This window comes from Toxotes jaculatrix, chromosome 12, assembly GCF_017976425.1.
Source record: "Toxotes jaculatrix isolate fToxJac2 chromosome 12, fToxJac2.pri, whole genome shotgun sequence".
Lineage (NCBI taxonomy): Eukaryota > Metazoa > Chordata > Actinopteri > Toxotidae > Toxotes > Toxotes jaculatrix.
The window spans coordinates 13,213,904-13,221,438 of record NC_054405.1 but is presented as its reverse complement, the minus strand read 5'-3'; the positions used below and the strand labels follow the sequence as shown (position 1 = coordinate 13,221,438).

Genomic DNA, 7,535 nt, shown 5'->3' with positions numbered 1-7,535 from the left:
ATGTTTAGGAAGCCTGTTTATTCACTTCAGCTCAATATTGAGCTGAAGTCACAGATAGCACATTTCATTTTCTCAAGTATGTCCATTTAATTCACTTGCCATTTGGATGGAAACATGACAGAAATTAACTTAGAACATGTAAGACAGATTTATACTTCTCCTGTGGCTCTAGTTAGAAAGAATTGAGCTTTCTAACTAGAGCTTAGCAGACCTCAGTAGCCCGATCCTTATCTCTGCTTGAGGCTAGCAGCTCCAGGCTACATTAGCCACTTCTAGAGAAAAACACCTGAATCTGCAGCTAAACTGTCACTGGTCAAGTTGCATCGTGGGTAATCCAGGTGTCAGGTTTTGCACATTAATAAGGAAATGTGGAAAAGAAATATCTGTGAATCTGCTACATCGATTTTGATAATTTAAAAATACATAAAGAGAATCACACCCACCTGCAGTCCCCACTGATGAGTCTTTGGGACAGTCATGATTGTTTATATACTCTAGAATTGTCTATCCATATCTTGGCCTTTTATTTTTTTCTTCTTTAGGGATGCTGTGTCTGTATTCGTATGCTCACGGATACCCGACTCCTGTGTGAGAGGACAGACTGCAGCAAAAGTATCGTAGGGACATTGACACACATCTCCTCCCAGCACTCCTGGGGGAGGATCCATTCCCTTCCAAACACACACCATCGCCTGAGGGGCAGAGTGACCGCTCAAGCAGCGCCTGCCTCAACACACACACTCACGCTCTCGCACACACACAAAAACACACTGAGGCACATCCGTGTTATGCCGTTGCAACAATTGATTAGAGAATACTGAAAGCCAAATGGACTGACCACCGATTAGCAGCTAACCAAGCCGCATGAAAGATGTGCAGCTCTCCAAGCAAAGGATGGATTTAGCTGTAGCAGCTGTACTTGATCACACTTTGTCTTTGTTTTTTTTTTTTTTGTTGTTGTTGTTGTTTTTTTTACATTTTAATACAATGCTCTTATTCATCCATCATTTGTCTATGTAAAAGTCAGACCATATGTTTCTGCTGTGGTTATTTCTTTCATGAACAGAATTGGTAGCCTCATTAGCTCTTAAAAACAAAAAAATAAAAAAAAACCCCACCTACAGCAAGATGCATCACGTGTGCAAGCACTTTCTTTACTCCACTTCCCCACAATTTCTCCCATCGTCCTGCTGTTTATATCTTTGTCTTACTCTCACTTTGCAGCTTTGTCTTCTCTTTCATATTATAGCCACATACCTCCTTGTTTTTCTGCCTCACGCCCTCCCCACTGGCTTCTTCCTCCGGTTTCCCACCCTTTGCAGACCTTGTGCCTGACACCTTCCCCTGCCCTTTGACATGCTCCACTTCATGTTACGAGCATCACATGCCACCTCATTGGATTTCGTGTGTGTGTGTGTGTGAGTTTGTATGTGTGTACACGTCTAGAGGGCATGTGACCATTTTCCGCAGGAGGTGAGTGTGAAGAAAGGAGAAGAGAGAATGAACAAGTGAACAAGGAGGTAGAGTTTACGCATTTAGCACGAGTTTGTTAATAATTAATGTGTCACAGGTTTGCAAAATTGCCTTGCACTCCCTCTGCTCAATCCTCCCTTCTTCCTCTCTCCCTCTGGCTTTCCTTTCTCTCTTTCACTCCGTCTTCTCTCTCCTCATCCTTAGCGTGGCGTGGGCTACCTCGAAGCAATGCTAATATACTCGCAGGGAAACAGGCAACATGCATCCAGCCAAGATGCCCACCATGACTCCATCTTCCTGACCAACAGTGTGGGCAGTCCTGGTGACAGTGTGCTGCCATAACAACAGGGGGATGTCAAGCTCACAGTGAAATTTGGTACCACTGTCAGTGAAAATTAAGGCTCTTTCACTGGCTCAAATATCTGTGTTGTAGACCCTGCTGCTAAGTTGCTTGTAGCCTTCCAGTTAAATTTACACATGACATAAACTACTAATTTGTATGAGTTTTAAAAATCTACCATTACAATTAAATGAAAGGCATTATGGTCATGTCTCTGCCTCTCTCTCCTCTCACTGCAGTGCCCGTCACTATGCCAGCCGTCTACTGCTTCAGGGTGCTGGACTGCGCAGGCGGCAGGTGACACGGATTTCAATAAAAGGGATTATAGATGTGGGGACTGCAGAGAGGAAAAACAACACATTCATGTATGCATTCGGGGCAAAAAAAAGTATGCACCTTAAAATGAGTGTTAGATTACATACATTTTATTTTAATTTGAATTGTAGGTGTAATGAACAGAAGAACAATTCAGAATATGTAAATGTCTGAGGAAGAATAAAGCAGCAGGAGATGGTAGAAGTCTTCATACAACCTGAAAGATGATTCCACTAATCACATGTTTTTTAATTCACAATGTGAGTGTGTAAAATGGTAATGTTTTCTCAGCTGAACCAAATCTAACACCTTTCTGTGTTTAAGTGCTGGAGGAATCAATTAAAGGCAGCTGGTGTGTGATCAACATATAAAACAAAGAGGTGTTTTTTTTTTAACGCAGAAGCTGAGTTAATTATTGATCATTTTTTTAATTATAGTTTTCAATAAGCTGAGAAACACAAAAATGGGTGCTTGCCATCTGTAGAGGCCAAACATGTCAATTATATATGAAAATTCTTATATAATGTCAAAAACGTAGATCACATCTTTAAGTGACTGAATAAATAAGGCCATTATTTAGTCTGTGCGGCAATTATCTTTGGACACAAAGAGGCCAGCAAAGTGACAGCAATTTAAACGAAGATCCTCTCAAGCTCTTCTCATATGTGAAACCCTTTACAGTGTGTCCATTGTCAGGTGCTGGACTTATGGGTCTCAGTAGGTGGACAGAGGACCACACTGTGACCTGCTCGGGACAGCTGCTGACATAATGAGGCCAGTAAACAAGCATCTGTCTCCCCAACTGAAAAGTGAACCCACTCAGACCAACCAGGGCATTTCTCTTCCCGTCTCCCTCATTGACAGTGGAAGCCGGGATGCTGCAAATGGTCGAACTGGTGACCATAAAAATAAAGAAACTCCTATAAGATTATGGAAATAATGTAACAGAATGGCCTTACTGGCATTTGCATTCTCCCCAATGGTTAGGCAGATGTGGAAGATATTTTTAGTTGCTACTTATTCAAGGAAGAGTTTTGTCAAGTATATATATGTTCTTTTTTTCAGCACAGATCTTCTCCAAATCCATACAATTACGTTTGGCTCATTTCTACTTTGATCGACATTGCAGCACCACAATCTTGATGGTCATGTGTTTGTCATGAAGGCAGTTCTTAAAACAGAAATTATCTGCAAATTCTCAAAAATACTGAGTGGTCCAATAAACCATCCTCCCATGCAGACAGAGCCACTCAGATCACAGTTAATCATCTTCTTATACTCAACTGTGCCAGGTAATTGATGTACCAAATCTGAAATCATATTGGGCGCCCATGAGGAGAAAATAGCATGTTTGACAAAGTTAGGTTTGATGATCACAGAGCATTCAAAACTCAGATTTACATTTGTATGCTGATTTGTACAGTTACTGGTTTCAGTGAGGTGATTATTCAAGTTTAAATCAACCAGATAAATCAAATTTTAAAAAGTACAGTTATTAACATTGTTACTGCTGATGATTTTTACTCACTGTTTTTCTTGCAGTTTTGCAGTCCACTGCAGCATAAGATAGCATAAGACACACATATAAACAAATGCTGGCACTGATGACACTAATGGCATTGTATGTGGTAAAATTGAGGAGTTCTGTTTTGTACAGGGGGAGGCTGAACAGGAGAGATTTATTGCGCCATAAGACAATAAGGGGGGGGGCTGAGGTTGTTGCCGAGTGAGGGGAAGGAGAACTGTTGAGTCTTTTCCTGTAGTGTGCGTCATTGTTGGCAACCTGACTCTCCAGTCTGATTGCCTTGTTGAGCTGGCTTTTGGCTTGGTGGCGTTCTCTCTATATCCTCTCCTGAGCGCCTGCTCCATGATATTTATGGGATTTCTGAGCTCTCTACTAATACTCTGATGCAACAGTGGTGAAAGTCACATTTGTCTTCCTCAGACTATATCAACTATTACCAAACACTATGAATTTAAAATCTTGGCGCACTAGATTGACGGTCAAAGGCAACTGGACCTGCTATTTTTGTCTTGGAGATGTTTCAGTACTCATCCAAGTCACTCCTTTAGTTCAGAGCTGGATAGTCTTTAGAGGAAATACAGTTGCCTTTGCCTTTAACATTTTATATTTAAGGAATTTAGTTGATACTTTTAATTAGAGAGAGACAAGATGACTGCAAATTCGACTTTGTATATGTACATGTAGTTTTGAAGGTGTTTTGTCATTAGTTAAAGGTAAGAAGTGAAAGAACCACATTTAAAATACTTTATCAGCATGTGTCACGACATTATTGTGACTTATATATAGATATGAAGGCAAATGAGAGCTGTGAGCGGAAGCAGGTGAAATAAGAGCTTTGGAAAAGAATTTATGAAACACAAAGCCTTAGACCAAGGCAAATTAGAAAAAAAAACTTGCAGTACAAAGAAATCCAAGGCTATGAGGTGAATTTTGGGAAGGTGATACATTTTCTGCTAACACCCAAAGATAGGTAGTGACTCTGCTGTTGAGGCTGTAGAGGGAAGGTCATTCCAGCATTAGGGAGGCAGGGGGAAAAGAGTTTGGGCTGGGTGGAGTGCTGATCTGAGAAGGAAGGGCCAAGCAAGAGAGGGAAGCGGAGCGTAGAGTACGAGCAGCGTGCAGGGCTGGAGCATCGCCTGGAGGTATGGGGGTGCGGCTCCCTCGGCAGCGCTGTATGCTTGCACCAGGGTTTACAATCCATTACGAACAACCACAGGCAGCCAGTGGATGGAGAAATGCACAGACGTCAACAACACAGCAAGCACAAAGGTCTGCTGGGCTGAGTTTTAACCAAAATATGGTTATGCCTTTGCTGGTAATATTAATAATGGGTATAGGTAAGAAATGTGATGGGCTGTTAACATGTAGTGTAGTTATTAGCTTTATTTGGGACTGATGGCAAATATCGCAGTGGCTTTTATTTATTCCCTTTTCATAGAATGTAATATTTATGAATAAATCTCATATTAATCAGCGAGCCTTTGTTTTGTCCTTCTGCTGGGTGCATATTACAAATAAGCTTTAAACTGCATGAGGCCTGCACTCCGACAGGCGAATGAAGCACTCCTCACAAAATCACACACTTCTTGCTTTCTTTTTTTTTCCAGCAGTACTCCACATCCTAATAAATATGACAGCAAGGAGTATGTGATTGCGCGAGGAACTCTTCATTCATTTGCTGGAGTGCCAGAGTCATGCAGTCCCACACAGTTTTCGTTGTGAAATTTAATGAATTTTAAAATTTCTGAAATTCAGTGACCACTTCTGCATTCACGCAGAGGTGGATAAATAGTTTTGTAAAATACAATGTCCATCCAGGGAGCAAAATCTTTATCAGGACTTTATTTTGTTTGTTTGTTTGTTTGTTTTTTTAGACTCATAAAGCTTACCACATCATATAAATGAAGCTGAAGATTACATTTATTAGAAATAATTTGTTAATCAACAGAAGTAATACCAACTACCATTAACAGTTTCTGCATTGTCAGGTATTGGGCATACACTAATGGGGCTGTGATTAAAGGATAAATCTGGTGATGTTCCATATTTTTGTTATTGTTAACAAATTCAATCAAAATACCAAAACCAACAATGATTGTGTCCTCCCAGTGTTCCCTGTGTAGCCAGAGCCTCATATGGCTATTTCCTCTTTGTCACAGAGCTCCACTGTTTTCCAGAAACTATCTAAAAAACACATCAGTGAACCACATTCTTGCACTGGGTGATATGGTGCTTCATCAACATGAACATGCGCACTGTAGATTATTTTGATTTAATCCCACATACACCATCCAGCTGCCATAAATAGTCAGTCAAGCACCACAGCTGTGTCTCAAAATAGACCTCAGTAAACACACTCTTTACTCCACTTTGAGTAATGTTTGCTAAAAAATACAGGGTCCAGCCATTTAGAAAATGATTTAGACATTTTAAACTGAAACCATATATTTGTCACCTGATTTACATTTCAGTAGTAACCAGTGTGCTTTGGGCTGAGAGCCACATACTGGTTGGTGAAGTTAAAGTGTTGTTGATGTGGTCTTTTCATAGACTTGCTGACACTATATCACCAGCCTTATCCTTTAAGACTATCACTGAACAAACAGTAGGTACATAAATTAGTAGTACATAAATTATGGTGAGTGAAAAGCACTTTTGATGCATCAGAGGCTTGAAATACAATCTGTGATCATTGGCAATACACACATATTAATTTAACATGAAGTAGAGGGGGAAAAAAATCTGTGGTTAGAAGTGTGTGTGTGTGTGTGTGTGTGTGTGTGTGTGTGTGTGTGTGTGTGTGTGTGTGTGTGTGTGTAACAGCAGAGAGAGTTAGGTTAGAAAAGCTTGAGGCAATCTCAAGGTGCTTTCTTAAAAAAAAAAAGTTTTTGGAAAACAATTGTGCCAGCTTGAGTAGGCAGTCTCTTTGACTCCAATGGAGGGAATTCATAAAATGCTATGTCACCATGGATGCGTTGCCAGTATCAGTAAACTAGACAAAGTTGATCTGATCTGAATGGACAATTGTGACAACAAACCATCTTAGAAGTGTTGTGTATTACTGGACAATTTGACATTTTGATGATGGCGCTATAGGTGGCAAGTTAAAGCAAAAAGTTAGTAGGATCTTTGGAGATCGTGAATGTCTGTGCAAGATTTCGTGACAGCCCTTCCAATAGTTGTTCAGTTATTTTAGTCTAGACCAAAGTGGTGGATCGACAGAGCAACATTGCCATCCCTGGAGCCACGCTGCTAGCATGGCTGAAAATCATGATCCCACTGTCCCTGCTGATCTTGTTCTTGTTATCAAAATGACACAACTTGGTTCTTAGCAAACAAGGCACTAAAAGCCACAATAGTCATGGGATGCTAGTTTTACACCTCAGCCACAATTCCAGTTGCCACAGCCAAACAAAGAACGTTTATAGGTCTTTCTTCATTCTTCAGAGGGGCCGAGTGAGAGTTGCACAGACACCAGGAGAAGGCCTTAGATGTAACACTGTGTTTTCCCATTTGACTTAGACCTGGAAAAATAAGTCAGACGGTGCAAGAGAAAAAACTGTGGAGGCAAGATAAAACAGAGTAGAGAATGATAAAACCCGGGTGGCAGCACAAAGGGACAGGGTGGGGGGCATCTCATCTAGGCATAATTGGCAGTCTTTGTCAAAGGGAGCCCTTGATTTAACAGGCGGGTCTGGTGACTAAACCACTGGAGTGCAAACAGTGAGGAACTGTGGCAAATCTGGAGTCTTCTGACCGGCCACCCCTCCCCCTCCATCTCCGTAGACAACTGGCTCACAGCCTGTCTGCCTGACTGCTTGCCCCAAAGCCACACTGCATACCTCTCACCACCGTGGACAGAGCACACTGCTGCACACACCC

General features: G+C 41.2%; 1 long non-coding RNA gene across 1 annotated transcript; it reads left to right on the top strand.

The window, feature by feature from the left end:
- Positions 1 to 1,437: 1,437 nt before the first annotated feature.
- Positions 1,438 to 2,158, top strand: LOC121191245. The gene is made up of 3 exons (XR_005895075.1): positions 1,438 to 1,520; positions 1,678 to 1,857; positions 2,053 to 2,158. It is a non-coding gene; the product is annotated as an uncharacterized LOC121191245 (long non-coding RNA).
- The last annotated feature ends 5,377 nt before the right edge of the window (positions 2,159 to 7,535 follow it).